The sequence below is a fragment of the Monodelphis domestica genome, chromosome 1 (assembly GCF_027887165.1).
Source record: "Monodelphis domestica isolate mMonDom1 chromosome 1, mMonDom1.pri, whole genome shotgun sequence".
In the NCBI taxonomy this organism is placed as follows: Eukaryota; Metazoa; Chordata; class Mammalia; order Didelphimorphia; family Didelphidae; genus Monodelphis; species Monodelphis domestica.
The window spans coordinates 456,219,425-456,236,690 of record NC_077227.1 but is presented as its reverse complement, the minus strand read 5'-3'; the positions used below and the strand labels follow the sequence as shown (position 1 = coordinate 456,236,690).

The following is a 17,266-nucleotide window of genomic DNA, read 5'->3' as shown; positions in this document are numbered from 1 at the left end:
CTCACTGGAACTGGAATGGAAGGGTCGGACCACGTTGCTTTCTGGAAGTTGCCTTCAGAATTGCTGGCCGTGAGGCTGTTTCGTCGGCCTGCGGGGGGATGGGCTGCAGCTTCCCCAAGCTCCGAGGGCAGGGACTTTCACTGAGACTTGGATAGCAGGATCCAGCCCGTGAAGCTGTCTTGCTCCAGGCAGTGACTTTCACTGGGACTCGGATAGAAGGCCCTGAGGGTTGTTGTTCCAAGGACCCTGCTCTCTGAGCCAGGCCGGGCTGCGGCTTCCTGGAGCCTTGGACTCTGTGCTCCTACCCCTTAGGTCCGAGGGATCTCGGGTTCTGGCTTTTGAGGGGAGCCGTACCTTTTGATCCAGGTCCAGGTCCAGGAGGAGGGTTCCCAGGGTCTGTGCTGTTGATCGTTTTGAATTTCTGCGCCTTAGGAGCTTATAGTTTGAGATCGGTCGGGAAGGGTTTTCCGGAGATCTGAACTTTAGCTTTCTCTAAGCCGCCATCTTAACTGGAAGTCCTTTTTTTTCTGCATCTCTTGAGATAATCATGTGATTTTTGTTGGTTTGCTTGTTGATATGGTCAATTATGTGGATGGTTTTCCTAATATTAAAACATCCTTTCATTTCTGGTATAAATCCCACCTGATCATTATTCATTATGATCATTTGATCATATGATCATTAGGATCAGTTGCTGGAGTCTTTTTGCTAGTATTCTATTTAAGATTTTTGCATCTATGTTCATTAAGAAGATTGGTCTATAGTTTTCTTTCTCTGTTTTTGACCTGTCTGACTTTGGAATCAGTACCATATTTGTGTCCTAAAAGGAATTTGGTAGAACTCCTTCTTTGTTTATTTTGTCAAATGTTTTATATAGTATTGGGATTAGTTGTTCTTTAAATGTTTCATAGAATTCTCTTGAGAATCCATCTGACACTGGGGATTGATTCTTAGGGAGTTCCTTTTATGAACTTTCTGAAGTTTTTTTTAAGTATTCTATTTCTTCTATTAATCTAGGCAATTTATATTTTTGTAAGTATTCATCCACATCACCAAATTACCATATTTCTTGACATATAATTGGGCAAAGTAGTTCTTAATGATTACATGAATTTCATTTTCATTAGAAGTGATGTCTCTGGGGGCATCTGGGTAGCTCATTAGATTGACAGCCAGGCCTAGAGATGGGAGGTCCTAGGTTCAAATCTGGCCTCAGAAACTTCCCAACTGTGTGCCCCTGGGCAAGTCACTTGACCCCCATTGCCTAACCCTTACCACTCTTCTGCTTTGGAGCCAATACACAGTATTGAATACAAGATGGAAGGTAAGGGTTTTTATAATAAAAAAAAAAGTGAGGTCTCCCTTTTCATCTTTGATACTGTTAATTTGGTGTTCTTTTTTCCTTCTTCAAAAATTAGATTAACCAGTAGTAGATCTATTTTATTTGTTTCCTCCTCCCAAAGAATCAGCTTCTAGTCTTATTATTAATTCAATAGTTCTTTCACTCTCAATTTTATTAATTTCTTCTTAATTTTGGGGATTTCTAATTTAGTTTTTATCTACAGATTTAAAATTTTTTCTCTTTCTAGTTTTTTAATTTGCATGCCCAATTCACTGAACTCTTCCCTCTATAATTTGTTTATATATGCACTCAGGGCTATAAATTTTCTTCTGAATATTGCTTTGGCTGCATCCCATAGATTTTGATAGGATGTCTCCTCATTGTCATTCTCTTCAATGAAATTATTGTTTCTGTGATTTGTTTTTTAACCAACTAATTTTAGAGAATCATATTATTTAGTTTCCAATTAATTTTTGATTTGGCTCTCTGTGTACCCTTACTAATTATTATTTTTATTACATTATGATCTAAAAAGGATGCATTTATTATTTCTGCTTTTTTGCATTTTTTTGCCATACTTTTATGCCCTTTTATATGATCAATTTTTGTGAATGTAGCATGTGCTGCTGAAAAAAAGGGATATTCTTTCTGTCCCTATTTATCTTTCTCCATATATCCATTAACTCTAATTTTTCTAAGTTTTGATTCACATCTCTTACCTCTTTCTTATTTATTTTTTGGTTTTGATTTATCTAGATCTGATAGAGGAAAGTTCAGGTCTCCCACTAATATAGTTTTACTATTGTGAATATTAAATTTAACTCTCCCCTGATTTTGAAAATGAAATTAATTAACTCTCTCCTGAGTGTGAAAGTTAAATGAACTCCCCTGCCCATTTTTAGATTTAATCACTAAAAATGTAAACACCCCACTTAGTCATTTAGTGGGAGAGGTCTGTGACCAATGTGTGCAGTAGTAGGTGAGGAACCAGAATCAACTCACTGCCTCCTGCGGAGTCCTAAGCAAGACTTAAATTATGATTTGTCCATGTAAAAAGTGGAGGAAGGCATAGGAAGTGATGCAAAAGAAAGTGTCTTTAAAAGGAATTACAACTTCCTGTAAGAGACAGCTCTTCATTCTTTGGAGTTGTAATTCCTTTTAAATTTAAAAATGGACCTGAAACCCTTTTCCTGGTGAGCCTGTTCTTAAATCTCTTCCTTTGGACTGACATGTGGTGAGTGAAAAGGCTGACTGTTTTCCTGGATTTTTCTGAAGAGATTAGCCTCAGGAGAGACCTACCTCTTGAGACAGACTTCCTCAGGTCCTCGACTTTGCCAAGGCCTCTCTGGCTAAGGACTAATTTTCACTGACCGGGTTGAGCCCGGCGCCATGAGTAATTACTCAGTATTTAGGCTAGATATCTTACCATATCCTCTCTCTGATTTTCTTACTTTACTCTTTCTACATTTTGTAAATAAATTATAAATAAACCTCTTTGGAATAAATTAAATTCCTAGAGACCCTATTCTTAAATAATCTAGTCAAACCTTTTAAGTAAAACCCCCTTTCCTCTCTTACACTATCTATTTCCTTCGTAAGCTCCAATAGTTTCTCCTTTAAAAATTCAAATGCTATACCATTTGGTGCATACATGATGAGTACTGATATTTCCTCATTGTCTATACTGCCTTTTATTAGGATGTAATTACCTTCCCTATCTCTTTTAATCAGATCTATTTTAACTTTTGCTTTGTCAGTGTAACAGTTAAAATTCATTTCTTTGCTAAAATAATTATATTTTTAGAGGTTTATTAAAGATTATTAGAATTAAGTAATAAAGAAATATACAAAATAAGAAAAGCACATTCCTAGGCCCAGAGCCCATTCACAACCACTTACTCTACATCTTGCCTGCTAGGTAGAGAGCCACGTGCGCTTAAAAGCAGAATCAGGGAGAGAGGCCAAGTAGCCAGAGAGTCAGTTTAAATACAAATTGTGTTTTCACACTCAGGTGAGGACTCAGGGTGATATTATAGGGAATTCTGGGAACTACCAAGGACTTCTGGGAATTGAAGTCTGGGGTTCAAATCTCCATTTTACATCAGATATCATGATTGTGATTCCTGCCTTCTTTTTCTCTGTTGATGCCCTATAGATTTACCTTCAGCCTTTTACCTTCACCCTGTGTGTATCTATCTGCCTCATGTGTTTTTCTTGTAGACAACATATGGTAGGATTTTAGTTTCTAATCCACTTTGCTATTTGCTTCCATTCTATGGATGAGTTCATCCTATTCACATTCAGAGTTATAATTACCACCTGTGTATTCCCCATCATTTTGATGTCCTCTCCTATTTCTGTCCTTTCTCCTTTCACTATTTCCTTCTACACGAGTGTTTTGCGTTTAATCATTCCCCCTAATCTCCACCCTTATTTTATTTCACTTCCTACCCCCTTCCTTCTTATTCCTCTCTTATTTTTCTTTAAGGTCTATTAAATTCCCTCCCCCCTCTTTTTCTCTCCATTTTGGTACTCCCTGCCCCATCCCCCCCAAGACCTCCCCTGGTTTTTCCCTCTCAACTTCCCTGTAGAATAAGATAGAATTCAATTCTCTAATGGGTCTTGATTCTCTTCCCTCTCAGAATTGATTCCACTGAGAGTAAAGTTTAAGTATTACCTATTAGCACTCTTTTCCTCTCCTTTTTATAATAATATTCTTCCCCTCCCCCTCCCATGCACCTCTTTATGTGGCATAATTTATCCTATTTTTCTTATTCCTTCAAGTTTCTCTTGGTGTCATCTTCTATCCCCCCCTTTTCTTTCTTTACATATCATCTTAAATCACTTAGTGCCCCATCCTCTACCTATGTAGAAGGATATTTAAAATGCATGAGGTTAAATGTCAAGTCTGTATTTAGGTTATCAAACTCCATTGAAGAATTATAGGCCATGGAAGATCTGGCTTGACAGCCATTTATGTGAAAAATGTCTTTGTTGAACAATATGAGGCAACAGTATCATGTGACTAATGAATAGATTAAGATGAACTCACTTGACATGAATGGAAGCCCACTTTCTAGAACTAGTGAGATGAAAATCCCCCTTTATGACATAAGGGAAGAAGTCCTATGTACCACATTTTAGTAGTGTTGAAGAGTTTGAGTATTTCCCTCCATAAGGTACATCATGCCCCCTCCATGTTTTTATAAATGAACTTCAAAAATTTCTGTGACTTGATTGTGATAGATAATTTTATAGTATTTTCCCCCATTTGCCTATATTTTTAAATCAATATGTATTAATGATATTCATCTATAATTCTTTTTTCTTTTTGCTTTGTTATTCCTGTAACAGTTAAAAATTTTGGGAAACTGAGGCAGGTAGAAATTAGTTTCTCTCTGCAAGGAGTATTATATTTTTTAGAGGTTTATTAAAGGTTAAGGATTAAAGAAAATACAGAATAAGAAAAACATGTGCCTAGGCCAGAGGCCTAGACAAGATAACCTCCATCATGAAAGAGATGCGTCTGCTCCAAAATGGAAGTCCAAAAGAGGCCGAGCCTATTCACAACCAGGTTTAAATACCCCATCTCGCTCTTGGCCCAGGTGAGATTACAAAGCATTCTGGGGAAGTGGAGCAAAGTCTTGTGGGGATTGAAGTGCTGGATTCGAGTCTATTTTTACATTCCTAGGTTTGAGGACTTGAAACATGTTTGTCTCATAGAAATACTTTGGGCATAATGCCATCTTTCTCAGTTTTTAAAAACAATTCATATAATATTGGAATTACATGGCTTCTAAAATTTGATAGCATTTACTCATTAATACATTTGTTTCTGATATCTATTTGTAATTTTAACCTCTGGCCAAGGTGCTCCCCTCACCCCTTGAGACTATAGGCTCACATAGACTGGGTTCAATCCTAGCTTATTATCATAGGGGAGGGCCCCAGACCTTCCATCACCTCACAGTCTGGGGTCCTCTCTCAGAGGTACTTAGGATCTTGGGACACATCAGGAGTTCTGACTTTGGGGTAAAGTCCAGAATCGCATTTAGGGGGATGAGAAAGGATGAAACAGCAGGTGCAGATGTGCACTTCAGGAGGGAGGGAACAGGACCCTGGTCATAGGACGTAGTTAAGGAGGAAGGATCAGGGTCAGGATGTTGGAATGAGGGAATCAGAAGGCAGGCTGAGGCAGGGGCTCAGGGCCAAGAGTCAGAGCTCAGAGCCAGGGGTAAAGACCCTTGGGATAGGGATTGGTAAGATTAAAATTAATATCCAATAACTCCAAGTATTCTATAAGATTTATTAATAATCCCTTGAAGTAGAGGAAATAAAAACACAAGAGTAAAACCTCATTAAAGAAAAGTTCTATCTGGGAGAAGAGAGAAGAAAGGACAGGGTTACAGAAACTTTATCTCCAAAATGTAAGGACAAAAGTGGGATTCTGGGAAACAGAGTCCTGGGGTACAAAATTCTAATCACACAGATCAAAGGGTAAACAGGGTGGTCAGAGCTATTAGAAAACTAACAACCTCTTTCTCTCACCAACCCGACCATTTCTGCTGCCGCCTCTATCACCACATCTCGGTCACTGTCAGCGGAAATGCCAGGTAAAGGTGGAGGTTGGGGAATGGGGGTGGTATTGGGAGGGGAGACCACTCAGGGAGAAAGGGAATCACAGGGGTTTTACATGAGGACTCCCATCATGTGGTTTTAAGTGTGTTCTATGTTTGTGTGAATATGGGCTCCAAAATAGGCATGTATGTATGTGAGTGTGCAGGTTGGGTGAATATATGCTCTACAGGCCTGCTTGTGTAGTGCCATTGTGAATGAACTTGTTTAGGGCATGGAGGGGCCATGGGAATACCAGTGGTCAGGGGGCTGCTGGGACTGGGAGGGACCTATTCCCAAGAGCTGAGAGTCAGGCCTGATTGGCCAGTTCTAAGTTTTTGACCCTGTTTGAGGATATTTTGGGAGGCCTCTTAGAAGCTAGGAACCTTCTGTGTTGGGAGTATAACCCAGGAACCATCCCAGACATGGAGGTGGGGGCAGTGACCCTGGGTGAGCTCCTAGGCTGCTAGAGGTAGGGCCTCAGCATCAGGAGGTCAGGCTTCATGGGAGGGTTCCCAGATTCAGGCTGTCAGTATTTGGGCCAACAATGAAAATAACTCTGGGAATTCTTTTTCTCAACAACCTGAAATCATTGCTACTGTACCTGCTGCCACCATGATGTCTAAAAACCAACGTCCCAGGTGAGTCCTGAGGTTTAGGCTAGGGAGGCCTTGTGGGGACCAACTTAATTTCCAAATGCTTCTTCCTCAACACTAGTTGCTATTCCAGTGAAATAACAAAATAATTTATAAGAACACAGAATGTTAAGTTACCACAGTACTGTGGAGAAACACTGGATTTGGAGTCAGGAGGCTTAGATTCAAATCTTGCATAGGTCACTTATTATCTGTGTGACCATCAGCTGCTCATTTAATCTCTCTGGGTCTCGGTTTTCTGCTCTGAAAAAGGAAGGGGTTAGGGGCATCTAGGTGGCTCAGGGGATAAAGTGTTAGGCCTAAGAGATCCTGGGTTCAAATCTTGCTCTAGACACTTCCTGACTGATGTGTCAAGGAAGTTCATTCCCTCCCCCTCCTGAGTAGCCTGACCTGTCTGTCAACAGTCCTCATATAACACTGTTATGCCAGGTTTTGAGGCCATGAACATGTTGAACATCAATAAAAGTGAGGGGGAAGGTCTTTTTGGGGCTTTTTGGCTTTTGAATGAAAGTGGGAACAGAGCAGTCAGGTAGGGGAGAAGAGGCTAGGCAACTTGTGGACAGGTTACTTAGAGGAATGATGCAATTTAAAACTATGATTGTTTACCCTTTCTAATAAACTTTATAAAATATATATCTGGTTAGAAACATTAATTTAATTCTTATACTGGGGGATCCTGGGCAAGTCACTTAATCCTAATTGTCTGGCCTTTACTACTCTTCTGCCTTGGAACTGACACTTAGTATTGATAGTAAGAAAGTAAGAGTTTAAAAAATTATGGTGTTGGACTACTCATTTTGGGGTTCCCTTGACTGAATACAACTCCCTTGAAAATTGGGACTGTTTATTATTTTATGTTTTAATCTAAGTCACTATAACACTGTTTGGCATATAGTAAATTCTTAGTAAATATGTGTTGCTTAGTCAACTGATTGTCTGAATAATTTCTAAAGTTCCTTCTATGATCTTTGATCATACTACATTTAAGCCTGAAGGGACCATAGAATAGAGAGCACAGATAGAGTGTTTGGCACCATCTAGTCAAAGCAATGGAAACTGTCATAATAAGAGCTTGTATTATAATAAAAATAAAATAATCATTTCTACAATGCTTTAAGGTTTTTAAAACACACATCATATACATCAGCTCTTGGAAAGCAAGGATTGTCTCTTATATGTTTATATTTCTAGTGCCTAGGACAATGCCTGGCACTCAAAAAACACTCATTGATTGGTTATCTCAATGGAGCCACATGATTCTGTTGTAAAGTACCATAGACATTCTTTTCCCCATTTGATGGAGGAGAAGCCTGAGACCAAGGAAGGTTAAGTGGCTCATCCAGCTAGTCTCTGAGGAGTGATTCAAGTTCAGGCCTTCCTAACTCCAAGCCCAACACACTGTCCACTAGAAGGAAAATTAGCTGTCCCTTTGTCCATTTTGCAGATGGAGAAACTGAAGCCCAGGGAGGGGGAATTCAGGTTAGAAAGAATATCTAAGACAGCCTTGATGAGTACCTGAGCCTGGATAGGAGAGAGACAGCTCTATCTGCTTGCTGCTACCAATCACTGCTTGCAGTTTGCTTACTTTATGCTTCATCACCCCAGACTGCTAGGATTGAGGGATTGCTCTACCTACAGCTGTCTGAGTGAGGCCACATTGTTTCTCAGGGGACTGGCATCATGGGGGTTTGGTGTGCCCTGCAAGGGGAGCCTAGTGCAGCAGAAAGAACACAGATTTGAAGTCAGAAGACCAGGGTCCAAGTGCTGCTTCTGCCATCTCTCTGGATCTGTTTCCCCATATATAAAATCGGGATCATAATCTTTGCATGGGCTGTGTCAGGGTGAGTGGGAGGAAGGCACTTTGTAAAGCTTAGAGCCCCAGAGGAATGAAGGTTATGATGGTGAAGAGGTTGGGCCAGAGGTCATTGGAGCCCAGGAGGAAAAGGTCTCCTGCTGGAGCCCAAGGACCTCTCTCCCACATCATGCTTCCTGACGCTGTGTGGTTTTTTTATGCAGTGGAGTGTATCCGGCCCCTGAAAACTGGTCCCTGCAACTACCAACTAGTTCGATACTACTACAACCTCACCTCAAAGTCCTGTGACTCCTTCCTATATGGGGGCTGTGAAGGCAACGAGAATAACTTCAAATCGATTGTCACGTGTGAACACATATGTATCGTTCCAAAGTAAGGCCTGGGGTTCCTGACCTACTCTCCCCAAACCCTAGAGTCGGATAGGCTGGGATCCAGTGGGGAAGTGGGGACAGTAGCGACTCCGGGGCCTCAGCCCAGTAAGCTAGGAGGCAGGAGTCCAAATCTGGGAGAAAAGCAGACAAGTGGAACCCCTCACCGAGTTTCTCATACCCAATCTAATGGAATAGAAAAAGTTCTAGCTGGAGACTGGGTTCTAGTATTGGCTTTGTATTAAGTTGTTGTGTGACTATAGGCAAATCACTTCTCTCTAGTCTTCATTTTTCTTTTCTTCAAAATGAAAGAATTGAATAAAATGGCTTCCAAGGCCTCTGAAATGTTATTTTTTATACAGTGAAAATGGAGTTCACATGGGGTTCAGTAAAGGAGGGTGGTGGAGAAGGAGATGAAAGCTTCTGTTTTTCAGATGAGTAAAAAATTATATCTGCCCTAACCCAGGTTCTGTGTCTTTCTGATCCTGTATCTTTATTAATTCCTTAAGTTCCTCTTTTTCTCCTTTATTTTTAAAGAAAATCATTTCCTGTTGTCTTAATGTCAATTTGTTATTTTTAAAATTATATTTTCCAAGACAGAAGACAGGCAAGAGCCTCGCAATCAGGATTAAGTGATTCATTCAGGGTCACACAGCTAGGAAAAGTCCGAGACCAGATTTGAACCCAGGGCCTCCTGTCTCCAGGGAGGCCTGCTACTCTATCCCCTGAGTCATCTAGCTGCCCCCAATTTCTTTTTTCACAAAATGAGAATGTTGGACTAAATGGGCTCAGACAGCTCCCACAGCTCATAACCATTCTGGGCCACATTAAGGGAAGCACAGAATCTGTACTGAGGGAAGTATGTGTCTTGCTGTTTTCTGCCCTGCTCGAGCCACATCTGGAGTATGGCTTTCAGTTCTGAGCAACACCATTTCTGAAGGATATGGACAAAATGGCGCCCAGAGAAGATTGAACAAAATGGTGAAAGGACTCAAGACCATCCCCTACCCAACTGACTGAAGGAACTTAGCCAAGACAAGACTTGGAGATGGGGCATCATGGCTACACTTGAGTATTTGGAGGGTTGCTATGGAGAAGGAGTAGACTTGCTCTGTTGGGCCCCAAAGGCAGAGCTAGGGACACTGGATACAAGTTTCAGGGAAGTGGCTTTAAATTTAAATTGATGAAATTCCAAAAGTTTCCTGTGGGGCAACTCGGTGACTCAGGGCTTAGAGTGCCAAGATAGTATGTCCTGCTGCTCCCATTAGAATGGCCTTTGCTAGTATTTATGGGAAATAGGATAGTCTGAAACGAAGTTCCAGAGAGTTTAAGGGAGTTTGGGAATCTTATTCTCGATAAGTACACAATCAACTGGACGATTTTGACAGAACTGCACATTAAGTCAGGAATGAGACCAAGGTGGGTAGAGAATGATGACTTTGCTTCCTAGGTTAGCCTGGGTCCTGGATTCAATAAATTTGTAGCTAAACCAGAGAGGTTTTGGTGCTTGAGGTGAGGTGGAGATAGGGTTACATCAGAGGGGCCAACTGTAAGTGTGGTAGCTCTGGGGAACAGAAAGCTTTGCTCTCTGGACTAGTCATTAGGCTCGAAAAAGAGGCCTAATTATCTTAGGAGTATTTTATGTGACTTTTGTTAAGTGGTTATGACTCCAGAGCTCTTACTCTGCCCTGATTAAGGGGAAGATTCTAGCCATCACACCTTAGCGGCTTAGCAGGAAGTGGGCCTACCACTCTCTCTTCCATTCCATCAGGGATACTGGGCCATGGCGGAGACGTCGGCGTTATGCCCACTATGATGGGAAGTAGTCCTAGAAGAGAACCTACACTGCCTGTTGAGGAGCTACACTGTGAAGCTGATAAGATTCAGGCAATAAAGGAAATGGAGCATTCTTTGCAGGAAAGAAAGGAAAGGAAGCATTCTTTCTGGAGAAGAAAGCATCTTCAGAGAGGAGCAGGCTTATTGAAAATGGAATGACAATCACATCATCAAGAGGCAGCATCTTGCAGCATTAGAATCAGGTGCCTCCCCTTCCCTTGAGGGTCCCTCACACTTTCCCTTGTTAATTCTTCTTGCTGCTGGTGCATAGTTTTGTGGTAAAGTGTATTCCCTGTGCTTATGTGAAAGTTAGGGGAGATGATTTATTGAAAATCCTCTTACTATGCTATTTAATTAAATGATTTTGCTTTTAATTCATTCTGTCCTCTCTTTGATTTGAGATGAAAGTAGACCTGCTGAGCAGCTGTCACAGATAACCTTAAATCTGGGGTAGGAGCTATTTTGGAGACTCCTGAGTGCTAGGGGAGAGCCATAGGGCTGACAAGTCTAGAATGTTGTCAAAGAGAATGCCCCCCTCTATTGGGACAGATTCAGGTCTTCTCATGTTTGCAAATCTGGCCCACAAGTTTATCCCACTGCCATGCCTAAGGAACTGTACTACAGTGATTTACAAGTAATACCTGGGGTCGGCAAATTTAATTCTGCTGGTCTAGACATGACACAGAGGCTTACCTGCATGCTTGGTGAGTTTTTCCTTTAGTCTGGACTTCACTTTGCCTCCCCCCTGGTGGTCTGCATGACCAGCCTCCAATGGTATACTACAGTGATGGCAAACCTTTTAGAGACCAAGTGGACAAACTGCAACCCTCATGTCACATATGATCCCCCTCCTGGGCAGAGGGATGGGTGATGTGAGAAATGTCCTCAGGCAGAAGTGGAGAGGGGGAAGGAAGCAACCCCTTGAAGCACACTCTGGCACACAGGCCCACATGTTCACCAACCCAGTTATAGTGTTTCTGCCCACAGGGACTTTTCTAGGATCTCCGTCTCCCTCACCCTGAGAAAGCATCCCTAGGTCTGTCCTCCCATAAATCTTTGTGACACAGAGTTCTGGTGTCCCTCCCCAGGTATATTCCCTCCTCCCGTTGAATTTTCCCTGAATTTCAGAATGACTCATGATGCTTCTGATTCAGGTGTCCCTTAGCAGAATGGTGGAGGGGAGGAAATCTGCCCGGCTTTGGTTAGTGAGGGATAGGAGTGGAGATGGTCAGCCCTGTGAAGCTTGCTCCCATATTAATGACAAAGTGATAGAATGACTAAGGTGAGAGTCATTCTTGCAGTCAGAAATATCTCACTAAACCTCACTGTCATATTTATAACTGGAGGTTGATGATTATTGGCTCATTGGGAATATCCAATGAGAATCTATTGTAAGTGCTCTGTAACTGTGAAGTGCCATGCAAACGTTAGCTAGTATCATTGACCTTTTCATAGGATGTTCTGGACTAGGCCTGGCCTAGAATTTTGGAGGTTAGGAGGCATGACCAAATGGGTATGCTCCTACAGTTGAAGTGGGAACAGGGCAATGCATGGCAAGGAGTGATCTGAGGTCACTTTAGAGAAACCTTGTACTCTGGGGCTACCTTGTTTCTTGGACCAATTCTAGTTATATACTAAAAGGCAGCCCCTGTTATCCTGGTGGGATTTGAAAGGAGACGGTCCAAGGGCATTGATTAAGGAAAACCAGAGGAGGATCTGCTCCCCACCATCTTCACCCTCATCAGAAATATAAACCATTGTTTATTGAATTTGCATTTGGAGGTGATGATGATCTGTAGGTCCACTAGCTCAATCCCTGACAACAGAATGAGGGCGGGGTGCTGTTATGGGTAGCAACAACTGTTGGGGTGGTGAGGCACACAGTCCTAGGGAGATAGGGGACACAACATGGGGACACAAAGAGAAAGAAAATAGGGTCCAGTAAAGTTGGACATCCCTAGCTTTGGTCCAGGATGGTAATGCTCAGTCTTTAGCAGAAGGGAGAGTCACTCAGGCCTTGGCTTGGGAGGCAGCACTTAATTCTGGCCCAGTGGGGAGTGTCATGGGGCTCAGTGGCAGCAGGTAGTGGCATGGACTGCAGCAGCAGCAAAGAGGGCAGCGGTGTGGGGCCCAGTGGCAGCAGAGTGGGTTGAGACATAGGCTCCAGAAGGGCAGACTTTAGCTTGGAAAGTAGCACAGGTAAGCCAATTAGAGCCCTTTGCTATTCATATAGTACTCTGGGTTCCACATTCTTTTAAGGAAAGATTGGGAAAACCAATGAGTAGGAAAACCAGTGTCAGGAGCTATCTTGCTTTCTGAGAACATGAGAGGCAAAGCTGTCTATCTAGTTCCCCTAATTCTCCCCCCACCCCAAAAAGGAGCAGAATCTTTACAGAGGCTTGGAAAAGGGAAGAGATGCAGAGTCTTCCTCTCTCCTCCTCCTCACTCCCCAGCCATCATGATGCTCCCAGGGTCACAGAGGTCCTGGCTGGTGGGTCAGGAAACATTAGGAGATGATGGTATGGGATGGTCCTCAATCTTTACCCTGATTCTGGGGAAGGCTGCTTGCAATAATCTCATAGCTTACTCCTGACAGGTGATGCTGTGTAAAGATTAAAATTTAGGGGAGATGGGGAGACTGAGGCAGGTAGAAATTAGTTTCTCTCTGCAAGGAGTACTATATTTTTTAGAGGTTTATTAAAGGTTAAAGATTAAGAATATACAAGTAAGAAACATGTGCCTAGGCCAGAGGCCTAGACACAATAACCTCACATCATGGAAGAGACGCCTCTGCTCCAAACGGAAGTCCAAAAGCCCGAGCCCTTCAAAAGCCTTTGCTTAAATATCTTCTCGATCTCGGCCCAGGTGAGATTACAAGGCATTCTGGGGAAGTGGAGCAAAGGCTCATGGGGATTGTAGTCCTATATTCAAGTCTATTTTTTACATCCCCCCGTGTGATCATTTGTGGAAAAATTAATTTTTCCCCAAAAGGATCATAAAAACATAATAAACTTAAAAGATTACAATAGTGTGAGGATAAGAGAAAAAAGAATAAAACCAATAATTTCTGAACACATTGACAAAAAGCCGTTAGGGGGCAGTCCCCTTTGGCATAAAAGTATACATACAAATAAATGTTCAATCAACCACACCCAAAGTTCAATTTTGTGCAACTTGTGGTCTGGAGGCTTCTTCATGGTGGCTTCTCCAACAGTTCAGTTCTGGATTCAGAGAGGTAGCATCTTCTTCACCTAAAATTCTTCTCAAAAGGAATTTAAACTTTGCAATTTAAATAATGATATTTTTTTACATTCCCCCGTGTTGTGGGTGATTGAAAGATTCAGAATCAGTTAGGGATGCATGGCTGAGGTATGAGGTATATGAATCAATTGGCAAGAGATATTAAAAAGACACCAGAAAATCCAAAAGAAAAGAAAAATTTCTGGATGAAAATATAGACTATCAAAGTCTTATGTGTAAAAATTCCAAGTAGAAGAAAAATAAATCTATAACAGGTCCTTCAATCAGGGCCCAATCAAAATGATCTAAGTAATGATGCATTTACTCAGTCAGTGCCAGGACTACAGAAAGGTACCACACTATGAGAGGCAGAAAAGAAAGGGACCAGATTATAGGAGCCAAGGTTTCAGGGATACTCGTCTGTGAGTATCTTCAGGGTGAGTGTGGATACAAGGAAATCCTATGTCTTAACACATGTTAAACATAGTAACCTCGAGTCTTCACACTAGGTTCAAGACCTTTGTATTGGCCTAGAAGTGCATCAATCCATCCTAGATTGGCCTTTCTTTGGCCCTATGAAATGGCTCTTGTGTGTAGCTCTTGTCCTGGAATCAGACAGAATCATCAAGCAAAGTCCCATAATTTATTTAAATAATTAGTGGCATCATTTTTATAGTCACAAGGTTTTTTGGGCATGCATTAGCAAATGTATCTTAAACTTGTAGCACTGAAAATCAAAAGGTTAAAGAAAATCTTAATACTGGTGACATGTGCTTCAAATATAAAAAGGAGAGAAAAAATAATAAAAAAACTGAAAAAGTATATTGCACATGCAAGAAAAATATAACAATAAAAGAGCTTTAAAAATTCAAAAATATAGCTTATAACCATTGACACTCTGTGTCAGTTAAGAAAATATAAAATACAAGGCTTTCTCACCAAAAATGAGATCCATTTCCTCATTGTATCTGGCCATGATCACTGTGAGTAGAAGGCAAATGAATTGAACAAGGTTAACAATTTTTTCATCTTTAAAAATACAGTAGTACAAATATGTAGATATCAAAATCCCCAAAATTCTCAATAGCCCAATTAATTACAATAGCAAACAAACACACTTTCATATTTCACATAAGTTGCTGTATGACATTTTTAAAGCCTACGAATTGATGGACATTTGTCACAATTTTTACAAACGTAGCAATCCTTCAACCTTGGTATTTAAACATATTTTTTAAACAAAGTAAAACTCATCTTGGGTTAAGAACATAATCAAGAAATCTATATATCATCCTGGTAGAAGTAAAATAGTGAGCTGAAGAGCATAAATAAAGGGGTGCTCCTTGTTCTTGGAGGCTTTTCCCAAGGGTACAAATGCCCTGAAATTAACTGCCCAACTTCCATTCACATGTGGGAAGGTTGGGGGTTATAAAATACATTTCACTTCAGCTACTGTAATGGGCCTTACCTCGTGGTAGGGGCAGGCAAAAATAACCAGATTGTTAAAAAAAAATTCCAAAAATCATATTTAAAAAACCCTTAAAATCAAATCATTTGAGGTATTTAGCACATTAAAATTCCAAAGGTTGTTAATACAATTATAACCAGTTCTGAAGTCCATCTATCCTCAGCAAAATAGAAAAAAGCTGTTTTTTCATATATGGGCTTATTCACAATAATATTTGTTCAACACAGTTATAGGGGGAAAACAACAGAATTTTAAAACTCAGTACATTCAAAATAAATTCAACCTTCAGTACAAGCAGAATAATATTCAATCCAATAATATATGAACTTAAAATCACAAAGTTAAACCTTAAACAAAAAATGCAATAGAATACAGAGATTTTTTTATAAACCATTGGAGTTTGAAATGTCTTAGAATGTAGCCTTTAGTCTCTTCAAAGTTCCTTGGGGTTTTTTTTTTGTTTGTTTGTTTGTTTTTAATTATCCATTTAAATGTCTATTGTCCGAAGGTAGAGTAGTAAAGGCTAGGCTATGGGGTTCGAGGGATCCGTCCAGGGCCCCATACCAGATTTTAACTAGAGACCTCCCGTCTCTGGGCCTGGCTTCCAGTTCGCTGGGCCACCCATTTTCAAATTCAAAGTTAAAGTTGAATCTTTGGGCTGAGTCTGCTCCCAGACAGGCAGGTAAAATCAATGAAACTGCCAGAAGAGTCAAAAATCCTTTTAAACAGCCCATTGCTATTAAGTTTCTGTTTGAAAAGATCTGTTTCTTCTCTCTAGTCTTTTCTCTCTTTCCCCTCTCTGATCCCACAGTGGCCAATACCCCCAGCCACGTGGAGGCTTAGCCTAAGGGAAAATTGCCCGGTCTCCTTTCCCTCTGGTCTCTCCCCTCCGCCCACGTGGCCAATACTGTTACCAGCTGGTCGCAATGAGTCCTGAGCGATCTGCTCCAAGGATCTGGGTGATGAGCCGGCTGGGGTCACGCTCGAGGGTCTTAGGCGCAGAAATAGGCAGGCAGCGGGCCGGTGAGAGGCCAGAAGCAGGAGCGGCTGCGGGGGTGGGCAAGGCCGGGACCAGGTACCAGGTGAGGATGATCAGGGCTGCAGGCTGCAGGCAGGAAGCGGCGGGGCCGCTTTCTAGGTACTAGCTATTAAAACTGAATTTAAGATCAGAAAAGAAATCAGAAGACTGAAAGTTCTTTTTCCCATAGTGGTTAGCCAAACTGTAAAGATTAAAATTTAGGGGAGATGGGGAGACTGAGGCAGGTAGAAATTAGTTTCTCTCTGCAAGGAGTACTATATTTTTTAGAGGTTTATTAAAGGTTAAAGATTAAGAATATACAAGTAAGAAACATGTGCCTAGGCCAGAGGCCTAGACACAATAACCTCACATCATGGAAGAGACGCCTCTGCTCCAAACGGAAGTCCAAAAGCCCGAGCCCTTCAAAAGCCTTTGCTTAAATATCTTCTCGATCTCGGCCCAGGTGAGATTACAAGGCATTCTGGGGAAGTGGAGCAAAGGCTCATGGGGATTGTAGTCCTGTATTCGAGTCTATTTTTTACAGCTGCTCTAAGATGAAGACTCACAATTTTGCCAGAAGTGATATTACCTGCACTATGCCTCTGATGTTCCTGGTATTCTTGAGCTTCATTATTATTTTATATCAAGTGACCAACTGTTAATTGAAAAGGTGTGACAATTCTCATCACATGGGCAAGATCATTAAGATCCAACACTTGGTCCTTCTGAGGGGAGGAGATAAGCAAAACCTGAGATTTCTCATATTTGTTCTCCATAATAGTTTTTTAAAAATTTATCTTCTATTTTATTGGATTGTATATTGGTTCCAAGGCCAAAGAATGGTAAGGCTAGGCAATGAGAGTCAAGTGATTTGCTCAGGGTCACGCAGCTAGGAAGTGCCTGCTTCCAGA

The 17,266-nt window shown here is 41.2% G+C and overlaps 1 pseudogene; it reads left to right on the top strand.

Annotated features, from left to right (window-relative positions):
- Positions 1 to 8,510: 8,510 nt before the first annotated feature.
- The window catches only part of LOC100021677 (histone deacetylase 1-like), a 57,351-nt pseudogene continuing 48,595 nt past the window's right edge, over positions 8,511 to 17,266 (top strand).